General features: G+C 37.0%; 1 long non-coding RNA gene across 1 annotated transcript in view; it reads right to left on the reverse strand.

Annotated features, from left to right (window-relative positions):
* LOC116583151 overlaps positions 1-27,613 on the reverse strand; it is an 82,050-nt gene that overhangs the window by 47,842 nt on the left and 6,595 nt on the right. The window contains exon 2 of the long non-coding RNA XR_004282631.1: positions 15,513-15,603. This is a non-coding gene — a long non-coding RNA (uncharacterized LOC116583151). The remainder of the gene's footprint in view (positions 1-15,512; positions 15,604-27,613) is intronic.

Genomic DNA, 27,613 nt, shown 5'->3' on the forward strand with positions numbered 1-27,613 from the left:
AACTAGTCAAATGAAAGAAATGAAAAGAAGTGACAAAATTATCCACGTTTGCTAATAATATGGTTATTCATCTGGAAAACCCAAGAAGATAAATTGAAACCCTATTAGAAACAATAAGAGAATTCAGTGAGGTTCTGATTACAAAATCAATAAAATCAATTGCTTTCCTGTATAGAAAGGTAACGAGGTATAAAATAAAACAAAAGGAAAATCTCAGTCATTTGTAGCTCTATGACCTAAAACATTTAGGCATATTATTCAGCCTTATAAAAGAAAGAGATCCCAACATTTGCAGCTACATAAATGAACCTACAGGCTATTATGCTAAGTGAAAGTAGCCACACACATACAGGAAAAAACTGCATGATCTCACTTATATCTGGAATCTTCAAAAGTCAAATACATTGAAGCAGAGAGTAGAACAGTGGTTATCCGGGGTGGAGAGGTGGGGGAAATTAGGTAGATACTGGTCAAAGGGTACAGAGTTGCAGTTATATAGGATGAGTTAATCTAGAGATTGGATGTGCAGCATGGTGACTATGGTTAATACTGTATTACATACTGGAAATTTGCTAAAGGAGTAGATTTGTGGTACTCTCATACACAAAATACGGTAACTACGTGAGGAGACGATACGTTAATTAGCTTGGCTATAATAATCATTTCACTGTGTGTGCATATATATATGTATATATTTATCAAGTCATCAGTGTTGTACACCTTATATATATAAATTTTTATTGAAAATCAAATTTAGGGGCACCTGGGTGGCTCAGTTAGTTAAGCATCTGCCTTAGCTCAGGTCATAATTGCGGGGTCCTGGGATCAAGCCCCAGGTTGGGCTCCTCGCTAAGCAGGAAGCCTGTTTCTCCCTCTCCCTCTGCCTGCCACTCCCCCTGCTTGTACTTTCTCCATCTCTGTCAAATAAAATCTTAAAAAAAAGAAAATTTAAAAAAATATAGGCATAAATGTCATAAGAAATGCCCAGCACTTATATTAACTTGAAACTATAAAAGTTTACTGAGGTTCTTAAAATTAACTTTTTAAAAAAAAAGTTTATTTATTTATTTGAGAGAGAGAGAGTGAGAGAGAACATGAGAAGGGAGAAGGTCAGAGGGAGAAGGAGATTCCCCCTGGAGCTGGGAGCCTGATCTGGGACTCGATCCTGGGACTCGATCCTGGGACTCAATCCTGGGACTCCAGAATCATGACCTGAGCTGAAGGCAGTCGCTTAACCAATTGAGCCACCCAGGCGCCCTTAAAATTAGCTTTAAACAAGTACAAACATACATCAAATTGTTGGGTAGGGAGCTTCAACATTCAAAATTATTGATTCTGTTTAATATGTTATAGGCAATTCTAGCAAAAACTAACATAATTTTAGATACAACTTGACAAAATGATTCTAAAGTTCATCTGGATAAGAAGATAATTAGAACGGCAAGGAATCCTCTGAAAAAGAAGAGAAAAGAAGGGGCGCCAGGGTTACTATGCAACATTGTATAAAGCAACAATAATCATAACTGATTCTGGGACATGAACTGACTGATGAACAGAAGAGAGAGTCCAGCTAGATCCAAACACTTCTGGAATTTAGTGTGTGGTAAAGTAGCATCTTTAACAGCAGAGACAATAGATTATTCAATGTATATGCAATGAAGTATTATTCCACCAGCAAAATGAAAGAAATCTTGCCATCTGTGACAACATAGATGAATCTAGAGGACATTATGCTAAGTGAAATAAGCTAGGCAGAAAGAGACAAATATTGTATGATCTCACTTATATGTGGAATCTAAAAAAAAAAATAAAAAGTTGACCTCATAGAAATAGAGAGGAGATTGGTAGTCGTCAGATGCTAGGGGGTGAGGGAAATGAGATGTTGGTCAAAGGGTACAAACTTCCAGTTATAAGAGGAATGAGTTTTAGGGATGTAATGTACAGCACAGTGACTAGAGTTAACAATACTGTATTGTGTACTTGAAAGTGGCTAAGAGGAAATCTTAAATATTCTCACCACAACAAAAAATTATACGAGATGATTATTATATGAGATGTAATTCAATGACTAATTATATGAGATGAAGGATGTGTTAACTAACTATACTGTGTGAACCATTTCACAATATATTTGTGCATCAAATCATGGCATTCTACATCTCACACCTATGCAGTGTTAAATGTCAATTACATCTCAGTATCTGGAAAAAATAAATGATATTGGGGCACCAGGCTAGCTGCCTTTGTACATAGTTGTAAATTTTATTTCCTACTTCCCTCCTTACTCTGAGGTGTATAGCAGATAGATCAAATATCTAAATGGAAAAAAGGCAAAAATAGACCAGAGGGAAACATAGGAAAATCTATGTGTACACTTGGAGAGAAGACCTTTCCCACATGAAAAAAAAAAAATCTGTAAGTGAAAAAAGAAAAGAATGGTAATTTGATTATTTCAGTCTTAAAAATTTCTATGTGACAAAGATATTACAATAGTCTAAAGAAAATGGCATATTTGGAAAAAAAAGATTTTATTTTATTTATTTGAGAGAGAGCCAAACATGAGTGGGGGGAGGGGCAAAGGGAGAGGGAGAAGCTTACTGCCCGCTGAGCTCAAAGCTGGGATCATGACCTGAGCAAAAGGCTTAAGTGACTGAGCCATCCAGGTGCCCAGGAAAGAAAGATGTCTAACATCCAGGCCAGATAAAGACAGCGATTTTCTTAATCATTGAAATAGCTCATATACATGAGTAAATAAGAAAGAGATAATCAACCTGATAATAATAACCAAAAGAAGGGAATGAAACAGATCACATAAAGAGAAATGTTAACAAATGTATGTGGTCACCGATAATTTAAGCAATACCAAATATTGTTTTTAAACTATCAGATTGGACAAGATAAAAAGTAGTTTTGGGAGGATACAATAGGAAAGGGCTCACCCTTGAGAAGCAAGCACTCATAGGCTGTTAACAGAGATGCAAATTGAGTATTTTGGAGGACAAATTGGCATTTTTAGAATTGTAAGTGTACATAACTTTTGACTCAGTGATTTGTCCTTTAGGCATTACTATACAGATAAATTTGCACATGTGATCAACTACATATATAAAACTATGTCTGTTGCAACATCCTTGCTAGAAGGGAAAATATGTCAAAATTTTCAATGTCTTATCGCTTATATCGGTAACAAAATATTACATAGCTATTTATAATATTCCGGAAACATATAAGAAAGATGCCTAACATATACTGTGAAGTGAAAGAGAAAAGTTGCAGAAGAGTTGAACTTCCTATCTGTATACATTATTTCTGGACAATTTCCACAAAAAAACTTAGCGGTTATTTCTGGTACTAGGATTAGCATTTCTGCTGGGGAGAAGGAAGTAGACTACTTACGCTATTTTATACATCTTAAGGCAATTTGATTATTTTTCCATCACCATTTCTTTTATAACAAAAGTAGCTTGTATTTTATTAAGTATCTATTGAAGTTCCATTAGTTACAAATCTTATTTGTAGACATTATTGACTGTTCTAAGGATGCTTCTGTAGCCAGAGCCTTCATGAAGTAGAAATTCCAATAATATTCAGTGAGAACCTACTCTAGGCTGTTGGTATATACTGAGGAAATATAAAATTGCTCATGGGAAAAAAGAAAACTAGAATTAGGTTTTTTCTTGAACATGTAACTCTATTTTGATCATTTGGGTTACCCTTTGGTAATCCCACTGTTTAAAAAAACAAGAACAAAAAAGACAGAGTCCAGCCTTGAGAATTCCCTGAGCAGATAAAACCAGTTTGCTCGTACACACAAACCTTAATTCAACTTATTCTGTAAGACTGAGTTGACCCGGGTCATTTCTTGCTTATGCCTCTGGAAATCATAAGCAAAACTTAAACTGTTTCTCAAGGTTAATGTGAGAAAACCACTGACTAATTCCCTATCAAAATTCTAATTTAATTTTCTAATATTATAAATTTAATAATAAATTAAATTTCTAATATTATAACCAATCACTGTGAAGAATAAACAGTCACCGCCTTCTCACTATATAAACTGCTTTATAACAACGCACCCCTGAGCGTTATTCCATGTTTTGCCTTGAGTGCTCCTGGTTGGGAAACTGTCTTTTCGGTTTGTGCACAAGAAACTTTTACTAAGTACTATTTGAGTGATTCATTTATCTTACTTCTGTGATTTATAAACTTTTTTTTTAAGATTTTATTTATTTATTTGACCGACAGAGATCACAAGTCGGCAGAGAGGCAGGCAGAGAGGAGGAAACAGGCTCCCTGCTGAGCAGAGAGCCTGATGGGGGGCTCGCCATGACCTTAGCCGAAGGCAGAGGCTTTAGCCCATTGAGCCACCCAGGCGCCCCTGATTTATAAACTTTTGACAATTTATCTTAGCATGCTAGGCATTCCTAACAAGAACATAATGCATAGTTATTTAGAAAAGAGATATCTTAGGTACAAATAATCATGATTAAAACTGCAAGTAAATTAACTATAAGATCCATGAGAAGGCATCTAAGTATTTCTGTTCCAGGACTACACATACAAGGCATATCCTTAAGAAAATAATCATGTCCCTTGATCTATTTTAAAACCTGTAAAATATACTTCCATCACAGCAACAGTGCACTGTAACGGAGAGTCCTATAACTCTAACTGCCAACTGGGCACAGATCATCCAAAATTTCCAAATCCCCCTCCTGGCTTTCTAGAATCTTCAGAATCACGCTCCCTTTACTCTCTTGATCTTCCTCTGATGCCTTTCCATTGCTCCACTGAAGTCAAAAGTCTCCAAGCCTTTCGTGGACTAGTGACTGCTGGGTCTATGCTAGATTCCTTTGCACCCCAGCTCACCCCCACACACGCCTTATACAAACAGAGCCGGAGGGCGGAACAGCATAGCACACCGCAGTTAAGAGTACGAACTATGGAATATGTAATCACTTTCTAGTTTCTTGACTTTGGGCAAGTTACTTAACCCATGTGTGCTTCATTTTCCCCACTTCATGGAGTTATTAGGAGAAGTAAATGAATTAAATTAAATTCGAAGAGTAATAGCTCGTTTGTAAAGTGCTTAGAACAATTCCCCTGGCACATAGCAGGCATTATGTAAGAGCTTGTTAAATCAATAAATAAGTGCTACAAGGCTCAGCATAGACATTACTATCATCAGGAAATTTTCCTCACTTTTCCTTCCACAAAACTGGGTTAAGTGCCCCTCCTTTTGGTTACCTCCTCCCTGTGTTCTGGCTTGTCATTGCACTCACTGCACTACACTTTAATTGTCCATTGTTTTTAGGGCTCCCCTACTGAAATGAGGCACAGTGGTGATGTTCCTCATTTGGTCAATGCAAGCTTTTTTAAGGCAGGAATTTTGTCTTTTTTTTTTTTCTGCTGCCAAATCCCTACTGTATACAACCGCACCCAGTGCAGATGTACATGACAAAAAAAAAAAAAAAAAAAAAAAAAAAAAGTTGAATGAATTTTATAAGTGTTTCAACTGCTAGGGCTCTCATTCCAGTGGTAATAAAACTCATGATAGTAGTAATCACAGTACACCTGCCATGGACTGAGGGCTAAGCATGTGGCAGAAAGTGTTAAGTACTCTATGTACAGAATTTAAATTAATTCTTGTGACAGTCCAGTGATGGAGAGCTGGTATCATCCTGACATTACAAACACCTAGTAAGTCACAGCTTGAAACCCTGGCATTCTGACTCCAGAGTCTGCACTCTTTTTTCTAAAAAAATTTTTATAAACATATAATGTATTATTAGCCCCAGGGGTACAGGTCTGTGAATCACCAGGTTTACACACTTCACAGCACTTACCATAGCACATACCCTCCCCAATGTCCATAACCCCACCACCCTCTCCCTACCCCCCTCCACCAGCAACCCTCAGTTTGTTTTTGTGAGATTAAGAGTCTCTTATGGTTTGTCTCCCTCCTGATCCCCTCTTGTTTCATTTATTCTTTTCCTACCCCCCAAGCCCCCCATGTTGCATCTCCATTTCCTCATATCAGGGAGATCATATGATAATTGTCTTTCTCTGATTGACTTATTCTGCTCAGCATAATACCCTCTAGTTCCATCCACGTCATTGCAAATGGCAAGATTTCATTTCTTTTGATGGCTGCAAAGTACTCCATTGTATATCTATACCACATCTTCTTTATCCATTCATCTGTTGATGGACATCTGGGTTCTTTCCATAGTTTGGCTATTGTGGACATTGCGCTATAAACATTCGGGTGCACGTGCCCCTTCAGATCCAGAGTCCGCACTCTTAACAAAACTGACATAATGTTGTTGAAGGCATTCACAAAACTGACAAAATGTTGTTGAAGGCATTCACTCTAGGAAGGAAATGTGCAGTGCCGCATCCTTTCCCCCTTAACCTACTTACCATTTCAGAATGGTCCTGGCGAATGCATTTCTCTTTTTGCATTTTTGAGGTTCTGTGCTTTAAGAGCTGTGTGCTTCCCAAATCAGTCAATGTTCTGGAATCCTTCCACAAATGTACATTTCACTCTATAGCTTTGTCCTTCTTAAACCGGCATGCATTTTTGCCAACTTTTCAAAGCATCTCTTACAAAAGTGTTTTTTTAAGCTACAGTTATATTGGTGGATTTTGGCTTATTATTTTGTAGAGTACTTTCTGGACCTAAATTATGACAGTTGAGACCACATGGTATGCAGTCTACGACTTCATAACTGTATAGTAGCTGAAAATTCTACAGCACATTTATTTGGGGGCAACCAAAATTTCATTATGTAATCCATCTCTTCCCAATCTTCACTATCTTGCTGTCCCTGAGAAGATTTTATTATAGGTTCATCACTGGCTCACAGGTGCATCACCTTCTAATTTACATGACTTACTGTAAATTTATATGCCCTAGCATATAATTCATTTTACTTCTGGCTTGTTTTTGCTGGAGTCCACACAAGATTGTTTTTCTTTGGAGAGTAAGCCCTTTTCAGATATGCTTACCTGAGCAAAATGCCTAATGACAAAGAAGCTAAGCCAAGCAGCAAAAAAACACAGAGTTCTAGCCTTTTAATGTTTATCTTTTGTCAAGTTGTATTATGTTGATTAATTTATGAAGCTGAACCCCTTTAAAATTCTTAGACTTTTCAGTGTTAGCACCCTTAGCCACAAAGGCAGGAATTCCAATTTGATAGCTTCTGGAACGTGTCATCATGATTATACTGAGACCAGATGTCTAGCGTCAAATCATGCCACTAAACTTGGTTCTTTGAGCTTTTGGTCAGGAAAGCATAATATAAATCTAACACTTAAATAAATGTCATGTTCAATGTGCCAGAAAACCTCCAAGATCAAATTGGAGAGCAGATGTTGGCTATAGGTCTTCTACCATCCACACACGGTACTGATATGACTCGATACTGATACCGATGTTCAAAACAAGTCCATGTTGGTCTCCAATAATGCTTTTCATGTGAATCCCTGTGCAAATATGAACAGGACTGAACCTCTTAGGGTATTAGAAAGGCTAACTATAGAGAGTTCTCTAATGTGTAACAGTGTCTACCTTATTTTAGAATAACCACATACCCTAACTGTCCTTGTCTCTTGTGTCTAACTAGGAGAGACAGAGATATTTGCAAGTGATCAAGAAAAGGGAAGCTTTCATGGAAATCAGTTACTACTCACTAATAAAAATGATCCTGAACAAAAGGACAAATAGTCAAAGATTTGTCCTTTTGGTATAGACGTGTAGACTAAATTAGAAGTAGGTTAAGTAGAAACTTCCGAGTATTTCAATAAAACTAAATGTATACACATATCTATATAGATAAGGCCCAAGTATGCTGAAGATAAAAACGTGCAGTGCACAAAATCAATAAAGAACACATTATTTCCTCAAAATTACCTTTCTTCAGACATTGTAAAGCACTGTTAAGTCAGACATCAGACTCATTAGAGAGATGGCCAGTCTGAATTGATGAAATGCCTTCAGTATTTAGAATTCACTTTATCTATATAAATTTTATTGCTCTAAACTAATTTCAATAATATCAGTAAAGTATAGTCTAATAGAATGTTTAATGAGCTTTATTTTAATTAATAGATAAGGATGATTTGTAACTGACTCATTGTTTGTATTCAAGTTGATTTTGCTAATGTCCTTGGAAGCATTTGTTTCTCTAAGCAGTTTACTATCCTTCAACATTTTTCATTAACATTTTGAATAGTTGTGCCAAACCTTTTATGCACAGATAGCACAAAACGGGAGTTAAGTCCACAATTCTTTAAGTTATCTTAAGATTCGATAATTAAGATTTGAGTGACTTACTGAAAAATTCTTCGGGGGTGCCTGTATGACTTAGTTGGTTAAGCGTCTGACTCTTGATTTTGGGTCAGGTCGTGATCTCGGGGTCCTGTCTGCTTCCCCCCCTCCCCCCCTCTTCCCCTCCCCATGCTTGTTCTCTCTCTCTCTCTCTCTCTCTCTCATTCTCTCTCAAATAAATAAACAAATATTTAACCAACTGAGCCACCCAGGTGTCCTAATAAATAAATCTTTAAAAAAAGGAAACTTCTTCATAATGCATTGATTACATGCAAGTCAAAACTTCAGAAGTATTGAAAAAATTTAAAAAAAACTAGAAATCTAGCAGAATTCTATTTTACTCTCTCCAGACAGTACCAAAATAATTGGTTGATTAGATCAAATTAGGATCGTTTGTTAAAACAAAACAAAACAAACAGAAACCCCTTAGGTTGTTTAATAGAATTGACTAGTCTTTTTTTTTGTCAAACTGGTTGTTCCCATACCCTCAAAATACCCCACATTTATTTGGTTTCTTAAAATATATATTTATTTGAACCAACAGCTTTTTTTTTTTTAAGAGGAATAATATGGTTCTCTTCAGAGAGGTGTTTTGAGTGCTGAAATTACTCATCAGTCTTCAAGAAACTACTGAGAACATTCTATGTTAAGGATAAAATTTTTGAGACCTTCTCCCTGCTTACAGGTTGTTAGCAACAGAATGATAATATTACATATACACACATATTATTACATTACATGTATACTTACATAGATACTATATATAGATACATATATGCTTATATATACACATAGAAACTATTATGGATGTGTATATATATATATATATATATACACACACACACACAAAATGAAACTATGTATGTATAGATAGCTGGATAGATAGATACAGGGTAGGTTTCATTTATTTATTTTCTCTTCATACTTTCAACTAAACTAACATGGTTTGAGTGTCTGCTGTGCCTGGTTCTAAAGTTTAAACATGCAGATCATTTTGTTCAGTAACAAATTAACATGGAATATCAGCAATTTGTGATAATAAAAGTCTCTCATTTAGGCAAAGGACTACGCAGGTCAGATGGCTGTCCTTCATATTGTGACTATGCCATTTGGAACAAGTAGTCCCTAAGGTTTCCAAGACAGGGGCACAGTGGATTGGAGTACTGTGCAGGATGTTTTTAACAGGTTAAGTCACTTCTGTTGACATGCTACAGTTCAGAATTGTGTCATAGGGACCCTAGCATTACTTCAAGGAGGCTAGTGAGTGCTGTTTTCATTTGCACTCAGGAAGGGGAAACTATGATGAACACAGAACAATTTCTCTACCACACTATCTTATTTTAGGTTCTCCTGAATGTAGAGCTGAAGACAGAGATCCAAGTATAGGTAGTTTATTTGGCAGTTAGTTCCAGGACCAGGAGTAAGGGGGCAGAGAGAGGAAGTCAGGTTAGGAGGAAAACCCAATATGCTTCCTAAATCCTAACCCTAACTATCACTGTTGGCAAGAGGGGCTCAATTGTGTTGGGGTCTCCTGGAAAGTGCACAGAATTCCTTTCAGAATTGTCCACCTAACAGAGGCAAGATAACATATTTATTGGTTTTTGTCTCTCACAGGTTAAGTATTGTACTTGGGAATAATAATCTCTCATCTCTTATATGCGGAAAGAATATGCTTATCTCCTTACCACTGGGGAAGGCCCTGGGAAGAAAGCAGAAAGACAACATGGCAAGCTCTTGAGGTAGGATGTTGCTAGTATGAGATGACTCTGGGTTCACATGAAAGTTTCCACTGCCAATGCAGGTGAAATCAGATGTGTTCTGAACGTGTGACATGGAGAATCAGAGGCATCTGCCACATATAAAAACTATACTTTAACAAAAATAAAGGAAACTACCTTTTCTTCAAAGATGTCCCAGGTAGGAGCTATGGTCTGGAATCACCTGGATAATTTTTTTAATACTGCATTTAACTTTCCCATGAGAACCCAGTAGGGGTTGTATCTTTGGACTATGAAATTGAATGGAAAGTAAAATCGGGAGGTGAACATTTGCTCAAGCAATGTAATCACTGTAGACAACTTATCCAGGCGACCCAGCCCAAGTTCCCTCTGCCTTTCCAGAAGTTTCCATGCCAGAATGCTTATTTGTTATTAAAAATGAGGTTGGGGAAGACCTATAGAAATTCCCCACAGTCCTTCTTTTTTATAGGCACCCTATATTTTCCTTCCATATTTTCAGATTTGAAGTTGAGAGGAACAATTAATCATACAAAAAGGCAAGGTACTCAAATCCAGCAAACATAATGTATGGTTCTCTTTGTGGTTTTAATGAATGCATCCTTAGCGGACCTTTCAAAGTGCATATTCAGGGTGGTTCCGTGATAGTGCAGTCATACTCTCTTTTCTCTCTTCTTGTCATAGCTTCTGGTTAGTACCTTCTAGTTTGTTTATGGTTGATACTTTCAAAGAAACATGATTTATTGACTCCAGTGAGCCTGCTGAATATTCACATTAGCCTTACTCTATATGTATTTCCATTTAAATGTCTGTAAAGTAAAAGCTACCTCTTCACCATTTTGGCTATAAATTTTTGAAAAAAATTTATAAGCTAGTGGTATATTTAAAAAAACTCTCCTGAATTTTGTCTAATTAGAAAACCTCCCAACTTTTGCTCTTTTTCTGTTCTTTAAGGCCTGTATCCTCATCATAGCCCTTGTCATACTGTAATTTTGTTTTCTTATTTGTTTCTTCATTGTACTTGGAGCTCTCTAACCTAATGGCTCTTAGTAGGGTCTTAGTAATATTCGTTCAATGAGCAAATGTTTAAATAATGTATGATTTGAATACCTGGATTGTGTTAATTTCTTATTTAGACTACTATGCTTCTTTTGGGATGCTGGCCATGAATAAATGCATACTGAATCCCAAAAAGGACTGGAGAAGTATAAAGACAGTTAACAAAGCATACAAGTGATATCTGCATGAGAAGATACAAATATAATCCAGCAAAGTGTGGACTGAAATTGGACTTTGTGGATGTTCATTTTATAGATGAGGGACTTGTGGACCAAAGGAAAATTATTTCTCAGGGTCATCTAACTATTTAGTGGCAGAGTTAGGTTTTCAGTCATAATCCACTATACATTATGAAAGAGAGAAGCTAAAAGGGGCTATGGAAATAATTTAAGGGATGTGGTTCAAAGATAAATGTTATTTAGACTAAGAAAGGTTGGGGATTGATCATTCCTAAGGGGTCAGTGGTGACTCCTATCTCGCCAAAAATAGTTAGAAAAGGATGAAGGCATTGAATAGAATAAAGGAGCTGGGAAAGAAGGAGAGAGGAAAAGTGGACCAATCACTGTATTTTTAAGATTCACAATTTAACATTTCCTGAAATAAGGGTATATATTGTAATTGAAAGGATCTATGTAGGTCTTAAGCCTGGCCATTTACTTTTTGACTGAATTATGTCACTCCCTCCTTGACCCCTCCCACCCAACAGAAAGATGATCCATCTATGAAGTTCATATTTCATCTATGAACTGATGAAATTTATATGTGTTTGCACTGAGATGAAGTCATTCTGTAGCACTGCTTAAGTATTTATTTTTCTGAAAGGGCTCTTTTTATTAAATACTTCTCCATTCTATTATTTCCAGCTAGTGGAAATCCATCATGAGTATTTAAATCTCAAAGATGAGCTAGATTCTAAATCTGCACCTCATGTTTCTCAGCTGAGTCTCTTCTTCAAATTATATATGCATTTTCTGTATCTGTATTCCGATTCATTTTTCACACTTTCACAGTCTGGGATGGGAACCATACATTTGGTAGTTCTTGACCTATTTTTAAATTTCGTCAATTTTTTTCAACTTTTGCCTTTGCCCGGGAGGAACAACCACTTTAGATTGAATGGCATTACAATTATTTTTGTAAACTGAATCCAAATTGGGTCGCAGTACTATTTTTGTGTCTAATCAACTTAAAAGCATTTTTTCCACTATCTCTGCTTTATGGGTTTCTTTCTAGATATGTTTGCTCTTATCCTAAGGACCTTGCTAGCTGTAATTCTGGGATATAGATAAATGTACAGTGTCATGATCAACAACTATTTCGAGCTTGTTCTTGAATAAAATCTTTCAAAACATTTGCTCTCATGTTTCCAGCCCTCTGTGGCCTCAAACTATCATGCTGAAATGGCTTCCAACCATTATAGTTTACTAATGTTAAGTGATTTTACTTTCCACCATCCAAATCACTAGTGTTCTATAAGACTGAAGAGATCATCCAATTTAATATCCTTATATCATGAATAAGAAAACTGATGCCCAAAGAAATTAAACAATTTTTCCAAAATCATACAGCTCAACAGAAGCTTAGCCTAAATTAGAACTCAAGGCTCTTGACTTTTGTCACAAGGCTCTTTCTACCCTACCATAGTATATTTATTTATAGGACTAATATCTAGTTCATAGGTCTTATTTTAAGTTCTAAAATATTTATAATATTCTGATTATTTTAAACTTGGACTTGAGTTTTTGTGAAAATAAAGATAACATAATCTACTCTTATCCTTATTATTATCATATCAAATTATATCTACTGCTAATATAAGATGTCTACATTTCTGTGCATGGTAGGAAGCACATTGACATAGCACTTTAATTTGAATTAATGGTAACACTTAGAAAGGCCAGAGAAAATACTATAATGTATTTTTATACTTTATAAAGCTGTATAGTTATAGTCATGTTGTCTTATGAATGTTTTGAAAAAGTAATTAGATGGGTGGCTCTGGATAAGACATTAGAACCATAGAACCAAGGTGACAAAGTCAGTGATGCAGATCCAAAAGCAAACAAACACAACAAACAACAAACAACAAACTCAAACAAACCCACCAAAACAAAAAACAAACCTAAAAAAACCCCAGCCCACAGTAAAAGTACTTATAATGATATTTGAAGGCATTCAACAACAGGGTAGGGTAAAAAATCTATGGCTATAGAACAGAGAAACCTCATTTTCAAAGAAAATATGTAACCAGATACAAAAGTGAGAATGGTTATGCACTATGGGTGCTAAAGAAACCCTCTGTTTCTAAGTGTTTGTGTTCTAAGAGAATGATACATTCTAAAGTAAAGCAAAGCATTAACTCATAGCTCCTGTGTAGTCCAGCTAATACATTTAAAATCCACATGTAATTCTTGAGATGAATGCAAAGGCAAAGTCAATTGAGTTGAGTAAAACCTGCTCAGAAAAGCTATGGTAGGAGTGCCCAGGTGGCTCAGTCAGTTAAGCGTTTGGCTCTTGATTTTGGCTCAGGTCATGATCTCAGGGTTGTGAGATTGAGCCCCATGTTGGGCTCAATGCTCGGTGTGACGCCTCCTTAGGATTCTCTCTCCCTCTCCTTCTGCCCTTCTTCCCCCTGCACCCCCACACACCCCCTACTATCTCTCTTAAAAAATGAAAACAAAAGAAAGCAATAGTATATTTTTTGACACACTAAGTTGCCATTCTGCCAACAAATTCCAAATTTGCAGTCGGCTTTGAAATCATTAAGGAGTGGTGCTATCATGTGGCAATAAGCGGAGATTTGCACAGAAGAGTTATAGGAAGTCCATACCTCTGATTTTGTTATTTCAATTTAAGAATAGCTGTACATATTCAAAAAGAAGAATTGGAAAAATTATCGATAAAATAAATGATTAGAGCACCCGTCCTTCTATTATGTGAATGGGTCATCACAGAAAATACTCCAAGGGGAAGGGAAGCTAAATTTCTGAGATGATTTCTTGAATTTCCCTAGTCATTTTTCATGTGTAAGCACAGTACCTTGCATTTTATATTAAAAAAACTTTTTTGGCCATTTGTTGATATTACTGATGAATTATGGCTTCTCTTCATGGTCATTACTCAAATCTGAGAGCATATGTTTTAAAGTCAAAGGAAGACAAACTTGTAAACTAAAACAAAATACTTTCAGGAAGGGAATTAGTGTTAAAAAGTATAATCAATAGACTGGAATTATCTGGGGAGCTTCTAAAAAAATACAGATTCCCCGAGCTCACCACAGACCCTCTTGTTTTGGGGTACAGGGTTATGTATTTGTAACCAGCTGCCCAGATGATTCTGATGCACCTAGGCTAGCCAGAACCAGTGATTTTGGGGAACAGTTAGCTGTTAAGGTTCTCTAGGACATTTCTAATATATTCCATAGTCTGAGATCATGCTTTTTACCTGAATTCTTTTCTGGATCTATTTATAAGTTGTAGGGAGAGAACCATTCCCATTAAAATTCCTGATCAGAGAAGTACCCATCTGGTATTTTCATAGCAGCACAACGGGACAAATGGGTACTTTAAGATCTGTGCAAACTTTTATCTGGTTCTACACCTGAAACTAATATTGTACTGTATATTAACTAGCTGAAATTTAAATAAAAAATTGGGCAATAACCTTCTATCTGGTAGAAGGCCTATTAGCCTGAAACTTCTATTTGGAGGATGTTTCAGAAATAGCTGGTTGGGTATAGACTCATTGCTTTCTGTTAGAACTAAATAAATGTATTTTCCCGTTTGTCACAAATGTTACTGCTCACCAAAAAACCCACACTAATATTGATGGAATTTCTGCACAACTAATCTGATACAGTTATTAAGATGACTAAATTAACAAAATTGACATAGTAACTATGCACAGAATATCAATTACTCGGATTTTTAGGCAATCATTACTGAAGAAAGCTACAAATCCTGAAACCAATCGTGAAGCTCTGTCTGGGGAAGTATCAAATTTTAAATGACAAAAGAGTTATTTTTGTTTTTCACATCCTGATGTGTGATTATCTAACTTGCTTGAATTTGTGGTATATTTGAACCATTTGCTACTTTACCAAAGTAGACGTAAACGTTTTGCAGTGATGTGATGGTGAATGGAAATAACCACATGTCAAGAAGAAAAAATAAATATGATTTGTACCATTTAGCAATTTTTTGTGGCATTTTTAGCTACCGTAGCTAATTTCAAACCACCAAACTGATGTCACTATCTGAAGAGTTGGGAAGAATTGTACACAGTTGGCTCTCACAAGCTGGTGTGACCTGGTTTCAGCACACTATTGGCTGTGTGTTTTATCTCTGTAGCTACCAAATGGTAAGGAAGTCATAATTCCATCTTACCTTCTCATTCCATCACACCCAGAATCACTGCTAGAAACTGGAGGAGAAGCAGAGAAGAGACAAGTGTTCCTGCTCTCAAACAGCTCTCAGCCTTTATGGAGAAAACAGAAAAGGAGAAAGACAATTATTCTGCACTAAGTGCTGGAAAGGGAATGAACACCACATAGGGGCCTCCAATCCTATTTGGGGATTTGGAGAAGGCTTCCCTGAGGTGATGACATAAATCTGTGGATCACACATTGATAAGCCTCACGTGGAGTATTTTTTTGGGAGCAGGAGAAGAGCTGAGTCTGGAGAGGTAGCCGGAGGAACTTGAATACCATGATTAGGAGCTTGGACATTACACCTATTTTTAATGGAGGACCATCGAAGGGTTGGAGATTTCTGGATCCAGGGCAAAGAATGCTTTGGTGAGATGGGGATGAGCTGAGGGTAGATACAGACACTGGGAAAAATTCAAGGAGCTCATACATTCCTCATGTAGAGAGAGCTGTAAGCAATAAGGCTTTAATAAAGGTATGAGCTTGGCTTTGGATTGTTTTCTGGTTTCCCTTCATGTATACATAACTAGTTTTTAAGTTTCCAGCATCAAATGTGAAGGTTTAGAATGTTATAAATTACACAGATGTCTCCAAACAGTCATTTGGTGGTATGGAGGAGCAAACATTGCCAGTATTTTATTGAATGTTTCCATTTCCACCTGGGGTTTGAGTTCATGTAGCTATATCTCCCACCTGATAACTTAAAACAGATAATAATAAAAGGAAAAGAAATTCCTCTTTCAGTCGTTTTTCAATTATAAATACATGCGAAATCAACATGAACATGTAAATGTATTTTAAAATTTATTATATCACTTATTACTATATAGAAATGCTGGATATCTCTAACTTCATCTAACATTGACCAATTATTTACATTAACATTAACAAATTGGTAATTAACATTACCAATTATTTATGTACCATACATTTATGTCTCTTTCTTTGCTAAAGAGTAGTAAAAGAATGTTCATCATCATTAGCCATCAGGGAGATTCTAATCAAAACCACTGAGATACCACCATATACCAGTTAGAATGGCCAAAATCAACAAGACAGGACAGTGTTGGAGAGGATGTGGAGAAAGGGGAACCCTCTTACACTGTTGGTGAGAATGCAAGTTGGTGCAGCCACTTTGGAAAACAATGTGGAGATTCCTTGAAAAATTAAAAATAGAGCTTTCCTATGACCCAGCAGTTGCACTACTGGGTATTTACCCCAAAGACACTGATGTAGAGAAAAGAAGGGCCATCTATACTCCAATTTTCATAGCAGCAATGGCCACAGTCACCAAACTGTGGAAAGAACCAAGATGCCCTTCAACAGACGAATGGACAAAGAAGATATGGTCCATATATACAATGGAATATTATTTAGCCATCAGAAAGGATGCATACCCAACTTTTGTTGGACTGGAAGAGATTATACTGAGTGAAATAAGTCAAGCAGAGAGAGTCAATTATCATATGGTTTCACTTATTTGTGGAGAATGAGGAATAACATGGAAGATATTGGGAGATGGAGAGGAGAAGGGAGTTGGGGAAAATTGGAGGGGGAGATAACCCGTGAGAGACTGTGGACTCTGAGAAACAAACTGTGGGTTTTCGGGGGGGGGGCGGGGTGTTGGGTGAGCCTGGTGGTGGGTATTAAGGAGGGCACATATTGCATGGAGCACTGGGTGTGGTGCATAAACAATGAATTCTCGAACACTGAAAAGAAATAATAAAAAAAAAAAGACTAGTCAAAGATCTTGAATACAGATCTTTCTCGGCTTACAGTGTCTCAATAAGTGTACTCTAAGTTAAAAATATGAGGTCAATAATGCATTTAATACACCTAACCTACCAAACATCATAGCTTAGTCTAGCCTACCTTAAATGTGGTCAGAACACATACGTGAGCCCATGGTGGGGCAAAATTATCTAACACAAAGCCTATTTGATAACACAGTATTTTCTAGCTCATGTAATTGATTGAATATTGTACTGAAAATGAAAAGCAGAAGGGCTGTGTGGGTGCAGAGGGTTTTAAGTGTTTCAGTTGTTGACCCTTGTGACTGTGTGGCTGATTGAAAGCTGCAGTTTGCTGCCACTGCACAACTTCACAAGACAGGATCAGACTGCATATTGCTAGCCAAAATTGAACCACTGTAATTTGGGGACTGTCTGCACTCAGAAATTTTCTAATTATGAAAGAGTAGTTGTGTATTTTAATAAGGGAAATCAATTGCAGTGGTTTATAATAACACATGTATATTATAGAGAAAATGACCTTCAATTTGATTGTTCTCTAGGATTTGTGACATTGTGTTATACTCTTGAATCAACTTCTCATAATGAAGCCCTATATTATCAACACAGGTTATTTCTTGAGTCTAAAACTCAGTAAAATAACATTTTCTTTGGAAAGAATTGGAAGAATTGGATTTATTTATCACAACACATAATGTGCCCACTTTAGTATTAAATATACTGAAAATAATTCACCCAATTTACTGGCATTAACAAATAAGCTAAGCAATTATATAAAACACTGCTGTGTAAAAAAATATACAGAGGATGGAGACATAGTTGGTGATATGACTGAAATTTTCTTGCTGTTATAGCCTGTGCCCCATATTGCACAAGTGATGTTTTAAATCCAACCTCAAATAATGGTTAAAAGAAGAGAAGGTAGTTAATATGCGTAGGTGAATGTATGCTCTGTCTGTGGTTAGAAGCCTTTATTTAAAATAAAAAAAGTGGGGTGCATGGCTGATACAGTTGGTAAAGCATATGACTCTTGATCTTGGGGTTGTGAGTTTGACCTCTATGTTCGGTGTAGAGATTGCTTAAAAAATAAAATATTTGGGAAGCCTGTGTGACTCAGTCGATTAAGCATCTGCCTTTGGCTCAGGTCATGATCCCAGGGTCCTGGAATTGAGTCCCACATCGGGCTCCCTGTTCAGTGGGGAGCTTTCTTCTCCCTCTCTGCCTGCCTCTCTGCCTATTTGTGATCTCTCTCTCTCTCTCTCTCTCTCTCTCTCTCTCTCTCTGAAAAATAAATAAATAAATAAAATCTTTTAAAAAATAAAATATTTTCAAAAAATAAAATAGTGTAATATGCACTATGCTGTAGTAGGAATGTTAAAAATCTCAGTGATGTAACACGAGAAGGCCTTATATTTTTCTCACTCCACCTCTCCCACACAAATCGACAGTGAGATGGGGGTATGGTAGGTTCACAGATTCATGGATGCTCTACCTTGTGATGCTACCATTTCAGCTGGGGGCTTCTAGAGCACCAATGTCAAGAAAGAGAAAACATTGAGACTTTCACCTAATCTTAACTGTTTCGGAGGGAAGTGACACATAATCATTTCTACTCATATTTCATTGGTTAGACTTAATCACATGCTCCCACCCAGCTGCGAAGGTGAGGGGATCTAGATGTTTGTGAATGCTGTAATACTGACCATAAAGAATAAAGGGCTAATTATTAAATATATGGAATCAGGGCAGGAAAATTTCAAGCATTCCAGTACAATTTGTCTTTCAGATTCTATGGTCTTTAGCTCCAAGAGTCATGGCTTATATGATTTTGTATCTTTAGTGGTTATGACGATGCCTGACACATAGGCATTCAAAAATTTTTTGAATGCCTGATTTTCCCAGAATCTATAGAAGAGTGAGTTTGAGTTGTTTGAATTGGAAGTGATATCTGCACCCAAACAGCAAAAAATTCTAGATTTATTAGGCAGATAAAAAGATATAACCAGTTAATAATAATAAGTCAATTGATACACAACAGTTTGGTGTCAAGTTAATCTACAAGTTCAACATAATAATCTGGTTTTTTTTACTTCCTGGTTTTAACTGTTTCTTTACTGAAGTAGCCAATCAAGAAAAGCTGTCAACATCCCTCTTAAATTCCATCTCCCATGCCACTAAGGTAGCTAAACCTCAATCTGTGATGTTTTGGAATCCACAGAAACAGAACTTGAGAGCTGGAAGGCACCTTAGAAAGTATTTGGTCTCAGAATGTTAACTGGTAGAGCACCACTCCCCAATCCTCTGCCCATGGTAGATATTTTGTTATATATTTATATGGGCTTGTAAGTGAGCTCAGGGCAATGCAGATAATTTGCTATATGCACTATGGGCTTATGCTCTAAGGTACTGTGCTATAAACTTTACATGAATTGTCTCATGCATTCCACAGTACTCTGTAAGGCAGGTAATATTATTTTCATTTTATAGGTGGGGGAACAGAGGCTTAGACAGTTTAAGTATAATGCTAACGGTTACACAGTTGGTGAGTGGGTCCAGGAAATTTTGATTCCAAATCCAGGACTCTCCCTCACTGCTCTTAGTCATTGTGAAATAACGCAGTGACAACAGAGTGCAGTGACACTACTGGACCAGGACACTTAGAATCTTTCTGAACATAGTGACCCAAGCAACCATTTCCAATCCATGCTGATCATCAAGGTAATTGAAACTTATCTTCCTTCTTCATCAACTGCCTTTATTCACATGAGAAACCCGAGGTCCAGAGGGAAGAGACTTTCCAAGGCAACCCTCAGGGAGCTAGCATCATAAGCAGAACTCTGTAATCTGGACCAAGAATCCCAGGCTCATATATGGGGATGTCTATTGAGATCTCTGTTCCAGCAAGGGTGGTAGCTCAGAAATCAGGGTCACTTCAGTCTCACTTGCCAGTGGACGCACCAGAGGGCCCAGTCTCAGGGCATGGAGTATTGGAGCATTTCTAGAAGACCCAGTGAACCCTTCCTCAGTGTTTTTCCATTAAGCATATAGTCAGACAAATTATGTGTGCCAAGAGTAATGCAGAATTTCACGGAAGGGAAGAATTTCAGTGACTGCTTTCGTTTGATTACCCCCAACTAGGCTAAATCATGTCTGGTGCCTCTGGTCACCGATGAGGCTAACTCACAAAGGAGGAAATCCAGAAAATCACAGAAAGGAAAATGCTACAGAGGAAGAGAGGATAAGAAATAGAAAGCGGGAAAATGGAAAAGAGATCAGATTATAAAATATTTGTTATGCTGAGTAGTAGAAAGGAGCTTAGCAAAAATTCTCATCACTATTGCTGTGAAGTTCAAGCTCAGTCATTTGGGCCCTCAAATTTTTTTTAAAGATTTTATTTATTTATTTGAGAGAGAGGAGGTGAGAGAGAGCATGAGCGAGGAGAAGGTCAGAGGGAGAAGCAGACTCCCCATGGAGCTGGGAGCCCGATGCGGGACTCTATTCCGGTCTTCCGGGATCATGACCTGAGCTGAAGGCAGTCGTCCAACCAACTGAGCCACCCAGGTGTCCCTGGGCCCTCAAATTTAACACACAGACAAAATACCTCACTTCAGCATGAAGGCTGTGGCTTCTTCGGTGGCTGTTGGTACAAGATCTTTTTCCTCCCTTAATTCCTCATTTTGTGTGGTCTAGATTTCGCCTTTTCCCACTGAGCCAGTGTCCGGTTGCCTTCGTCATTGGTTTTGGGACTGTGAAGTGTACCAAGGACCCTCAAAGGCAGGCTGAATGGCTGCTGTTTACCCTCCTGCTCAGAGATGAGAGCAGGTTTTGGATGAGGAGTTTCAGGTTTGTGGAAGCCCTTGAACATTTTCAAGAAAACTCTTTCAATGTCTAAAACATGAAGGGTTACAACAAATGAGGGCTCTGGATGTCTTCACAGTAACTTTCTGTACAATTCAGTTTCTCTTCATGCAGTGCATACACTGTGCCCTTCACGTTGCTAAGAAAGCACCAAGAAAGGAACCTCATTTTACTGCATCTCATTGTGTTAGCGGAACAGAAATGTTGAATGAAAGAAGGAAATTAGTGAGGGAAATTCTACATTAACCTTAAGAGCATCTGACAGAACATCATATTCTGTGTAATTTAAACACCCGAATAGAGCAAGCAGAGTTTAATTAAAGGAAAACTATGAGCTACAAACTTCAGACAATGATTCTAAAGGATGCTTAACAATATCTACACTTAACTCATTTTGATTATTTCCAAGGCCCCAGTATTATTATTCTGAATATCTAACATCACCAAGTTAAGAGAGCTGTAGACGTTAGCCTTGGTCAATGACAGTCCAATGTGCAAGTTTAAAGACCAACATTGGCGACCCATTGTTGGTCGAATATACTGCTCTTGTGTCAGATAGGGGTTTCAGGTGTGTGTGTGAGAGTGTGTGTGTGTGTGTGTGTGTGTGAATGGAAAGCACAACCTGATATTTTGGTGTTGCCAAGAGAAATCCCACTGATAGTCATAACTTTAATGAATTCACTACCAGTCCCGTGTCTGACCTTCAGCCTCAGTGTCAGATTCTTTTCTGCACTTGCCTGAGGAGACAACTGCCTTTGTCTACGCATTACTGCTGTCTTTTATAGGAGCAACTGCATTCCCACTCTCCCTTGCAGCTAGGTGGGAATCTGGCCAATTAAATATGAGTGGAAATGACTAGTCACTTCTTCTCCAAGGCAGTGAAGATATCTAATGTTCAGGCCAAGGACCAGGAATTAGAGTCACTTGAGGATGACAATTTTATTGTCTCATAGCCCCACTCTCTGAGAACAGTCCTATTTTGTTCACTCACGAGTTTCCTGGGGTGGAGGCTAAGCTTCCCTCTGATAAGTTGTTTGAAAATCACTTGTTTGGCGACTGTTGGTGGAAAAATGAGGCTTAAACTAAAGTGTATGTGGACAGCTTGACTTACCTAAATTGTAATCATATATATTCTGGAGAGAGGAAGAAAAACATAGAAAATACCTTCTAGATTACACCTAGCGATTAGGTCTGAACTGCAGGAACGGCAGGGATGAAATCATATGACCCTGACTTCTGAGGCTGACCCTTCCAGATTCATGTCTGTTTATGACTGGTACCTTTACATTCCTGAAAGGACGTTTTTTCTCGTTTACTGTCACTGGGACTCCGTGACACTGCCTGCTGACTCTGGTCATTACACTGTTATTTTTGCACACCAGTTTCAATAAACGGATCCATATTTTATGTCCCTGTTTATGTATTTCCGGTTTGTTTCATTTCCCAGCAGTCCCAGTGGCTTAGGGTTAGAGATCAGGGTTCCGCGTTGTCCCCACTCAACCCCTCCAGCAGTGCAGTTGCTGCAACTCAGACTCATGGTTCACACTAGTTGCCTACAGAGCCCTAGACGAGCCTCTCTAATGCTGATTGTCTGTCTTGACTAGAGCCTGCTTATAGCTGAGGGCTAGACTGTCTTGGTGAATCTGCATTCCTTAGGGGGAGGGACATACGTTTGACCTCTAGACAGAATTAACAACAACAGTAGCCCTGGGGCTCCTGGTGACATTTATTAAGTTCCTGGATAAAAAAATCTTACAAGCTTCTAGAGAAAATTAATAGGTAAATTAAAGAAGAAAGTGACTCAGATCGTTATAAGATAATCCAATCTGCAACAGTGGAAGCTATGTGAGTAGCATTTTATTTACATATTCATAAGAATAAAGGACTCTGATTTTACAGTGTGATCCTCATATATATCTTTCATATGTGAGAAAGGAAAAAAGACATTTTTGATATGCAAGAGCTTAGAAAACATAACACAATTTTAAGGAACCAATCCAGCTTAGTGAAAAATGAATCAGAAAAAAGACTCAAGTTGGGAGAAGATTAAATAGACAAGGAGCAATAGTGACAATAAAACATAGTTAAAACTGAATAATTCTTGCTAATGTAAATGTGAATTATCATGAAAATGTTAAGAGTAGTTTTTGGGCAGAGAAAATAAGTTAACCTGTATAAAATAATAACTTAGAACCCACATTTCAAATCTATGATACCAAAGATAGGAAGTGGGGAGAGAATAAAAATATGCAAAAGCTCTCAACTCAGTGCATTGTGGATACATAGTCATTCTTCAGTTTTTGTACATTAATATATCAATATTCTTTTTAAGTAGGTGTTTTCTAATGTTTAGGATACAGAATTATACAGGATATAAGAATTATGTAGTGCCCCTTTGAACTTGGTAGCAAGTGAAAAAGAATGCAAAAGGAAAAAAATGGAGCATTCAGAAAAAGACAGAAAAAAGATAACAGAAAGCTAATTAGAAAATTAAAAAATAAAGTTTCAGAAATAAGACCAGACATATTGGTAATTACAATAAATGTGAATGGGTAGAGTTTACCTGCTACAAAAAAAGTTGCGATTAAATGTACTGCTCACAAGGAAAACACCGAAATTAAATTACGTAGAAAGATTAAAAATAAAGAAGTGATTAAATGTATATTAGGCAAATGCAAATCTGAAAGTAGGGCAAGCAATATTAATATCAAATACAATGAAATTTTAAGCAAATAGTATTATGCTTGAAACAATATATGAGCAAAACCCATAAGGTAAAATGCTTTAAGGATCAAGAATTTGATGAAAAACACAATTGCCCTGAAAGACATTAATACAGAATAAATAGGACAGAAACAACATCACTTCTTTAATACTTGAGCAAAGAAAAAAATTCATAACCTGTTTATATGTAGGAAGAAATGTTAGACAAAACTTTGGAAAACTTCTATAGAATAGCTGACCTTCATAAATGTCAAGGTCATGTAAGTCAAGTAGAGACTGAGGAACTCTTCCAGACTGAAGGAGGTTGGAAACACAGGACAACTGAGTACAAAGTGTAGTCCTGAACTGGACCTTTTTGTATAAGGACATTATTAGAATAACTGGTAAAATTTGAACCAGGGTATTAAGGTATTAATACCCTTATTAGAGGGTATTAAGCTTACCATGCTCTTCATGCAACTCTTCTGAGAATTTGAAATTATTTGATAATAGAAAGATTAAAAAAAGAATAAGTAGAACAAAATCAATAATAATATAAAAGATTTAGATAGGTGTAAATGAGGTTGATTTAATAAATAAGAAGAGAGCCATTTTTCTAAAAACAAGAATATATATTTTCCCCACATGCCTATGGGACTTTTATTTTATATTTATATTTATTTATTTATTTATTTATTTATTTATTTATTTATTTTAATTTGTCAGAGAGAGAGAGAGAGAGCACAGGCAGACAGAGTGGCAGGCAGAGGCAGAGGGAGAAGCAGGCTCCCTGCCGAGCAAGGAGCTGGATGTCGGACTCGATCCCAGGATGCTGGGATCATGACCTGAGCCGAAGGCAGCTGCTTAACCAACTGAGCCACCCAGGCGTCCCTATTTTTATTTTATAAGTCAAAACTTTTTAAAATTGAAGTATGTAGGACTTCAAAAAAAAAGGACTTAAAAAAAAGAATCATTTTGTTCAACTAAGAGAAAACTTGGATTCAAACAAGTATAAATCTTATAGGCCTTGTTTTCAGACCATAATGCAATACGAATATAAAAATAAAATGAAAAAAATCATTTACTAACAATCAAGAGCAAACAAGAAAAACCTGTCTGCACGCACACACATATGTAGGGTGTGTGTGTGTGTGTGCGTGCATGTGTGGAACTTTATTATTTTGACAACAACAACAAAAGGACAGTTAAAAGCCCTGGGAAACAGCAGAAACAAAGTCTTGTATAAGACAGCCATACTCACAAATGTAAAGTAAATGAAAATGGAGGAAGGATTTCTTTCAGTAATTGGTACAGTGTCAAAAAGGAGAATCCTTTTGACTTACATGGGAAAACCCTGCCTTTAAATTAATTAATTAATTAATTAAGAGCTGGAGAGGGTGCATGGGAACCAGGGAAGGGGCAGAGGGAAGAGAGAGAGAATCTTAAGCACACTTTGCGTTGAGTGCAGAGCCTGAAGCAGGCCTTGAACTCAGGACCCTGAGATTATGACCTGGGCAGAAATCAAGAGTTGGACGCTTAAGTGACTGAGCCACACAGGTTACCCACTTTTTTTATTTTTATGTATTTTCAAAGTTACAGAAAAAGTTGCATGAAAATTGAAATTTTATATACTACCTTCAGACTGGCCAATGGTTTACCTGATATTTATTTCTTCTTCTGCTTACTTTGGGTTTAGTTTGATCTTCTTTTTCTAATTCCTGGCAGAACACATTTTTTGAAAATCTCACCTAGGTATTCACATTCAAATTAAAACCAAAGACAAAATCTTTCAGGAAGCCATGGAGGGGGAACAAAACAATTTGCCTATAGCAAAACAAGAATAAGAAACTAATGATGTACTATAAGTGGCTAACTGAACATAATAAATAGATTAACATATTCATGCCATTTTAATACTATTTTTAATGTCTGCGATATATGCCATTTTCATTTTAATTAATCCATTAAGATATATCCTCATTTCATAAAAAATGTGTCCAGAAAGATATGGATAAATTTATTACGTAAATCAGAGGAAACACAAAGAATACATGGGCATCTTTCCACATCATACTCATCACGGCAAAGTAGGTACAATGCGATGCAATTAACACTCTGAAGAAAGTTGTTAAATCAGCTACAGGTGTCTCTCATGAAAGAATAACCGGTAAGGGAATCGTGTTTCTGGTATAAATGACGAGAGAAATAGGAATAAATAGCATATGAAATAACTGTTTTCAAACAATAGCACAGGAGTTTGACCCCTGGAAGAAAGGAAACAGACAAGTTAAATCCTACTTTCCCGTGAATTTCTACCTGGAGGCAATTTCTAGTCGATTACACAGGAATGGGAAAGCAAGAAATACTTAGAAGCCTTGCGCAGTTGAGGAGACAGATATAGTTGTTCAAGGAAACTGGGGTGGCTGGAACTGTGCAGATACCAGAGATTAAGGAGCTATGCAAGAAAGAGGATAGAAAGGTATTTGGATGAATACTAATCTGAGCATATTTAGGGTGAAATTCTTTGAGAGCCAAGGAAAAACCGACTTCCAGCGAGATACAAGCTGAACAAATTTCAGAGCTTACAAAGCTCCCAAACATTTTAATTCCTACCACTTATAGAGAAGAGACCTCCTTGCAAACCCTGGGTGTGTAGTAGAGAACCAGGAATAGTCAGCCTTAGTAGTAGAGCTAATCTAGCCTAGAAGAGAGTCCCTTCTAGATCTCTTCTAGCAATTCTTTTTTTTTTTGTATCAAAAAACAACAGAAATTTATTATCTTATAGTTCTCTGAATCAGAAGTCAGACATATAATCTCACTGGGCGAAAATCAAGATATTGGCTTGGACTCTGTTTTTTTCTGGACGTAGTATTTTAGAGGTCACCTACATTCTTCGTCTCATGCTCCTAGCCCTCCATCTCCAAAGCCAGCAATAGGCAAAGTCCTTCTTTTTTTTAATTATTTATTTATTTTCAGTGTAACAGAATCCATTGTTTATGCACCACACCCAATGCTCCATGCAGTCCGTACCCACCACCTGGTTCCCCCAACCTCCCACCCCCCCGCCCCTTCAAAACGCTCAGATTGTTTTTCAGAGTCCATAGTCTCTCATGGTTCACCTCCCCTTCCAATTCCCCTCAACTCCCTTCTCTTAAGAACAAGGCTCAAGGGGCACCTGGGTGGCTCAGTGGGTTAAAGCCTCTGCCTTCAGCTCAGGTCATGATCCCAGAGTCCTGGGATCAAGCGCCATATCAGGCTCTCTGCTCAGCAGGGAGCCTGCTTCCTCCTCCTCCTCCTCCTCCTCCTCCTCTCTCTCTCTCTCTCTGCCTGCCTCTCTGCCTACTTGTGATCTGTCAAATAAATAAATAATTAAAAAAAAAAAAGAACAAGGCTCGAAAAGATCATGCTTACCTACAAGTAACTTAACTGCTTTCCAAAGCAGATTTCAACACTACGTAAAAGAAGAAAAAAATCCCTAAATAACTAAAAATGAAATATTACAATGGCTATCATTCAGTTAAATATTATTAGATATGGGACAAAACAGGGAAATGTGAATCATAATTACAAAGAAATATATAAGAACTATATATAGAGAGAAATACATACATATATTTCTCTATATTATGTATGTATGTATATGTATGTAAATATACATACATATATTTCTCTGTATTCTCTGTATTAAAGTCATATATATATATATATATATATATATACACACACACACACACAGATAAACTTATTA

The sequence above is a fragment of the Mustela erminea genome, chromosome X, assembly GCF_009829155.1.
Source record: "Mustela erminea isolate mMusErm1 chromosome X, mMusErm1.Pri, whole genome shotgun sequence".
Classification (NCBI taxonomy): domain Eukaryota; kingdom Metazoa; phylum Chordata; class Mammalia; order Carnivora; family Mustelidae; genus Mustela; species Mustela erminea.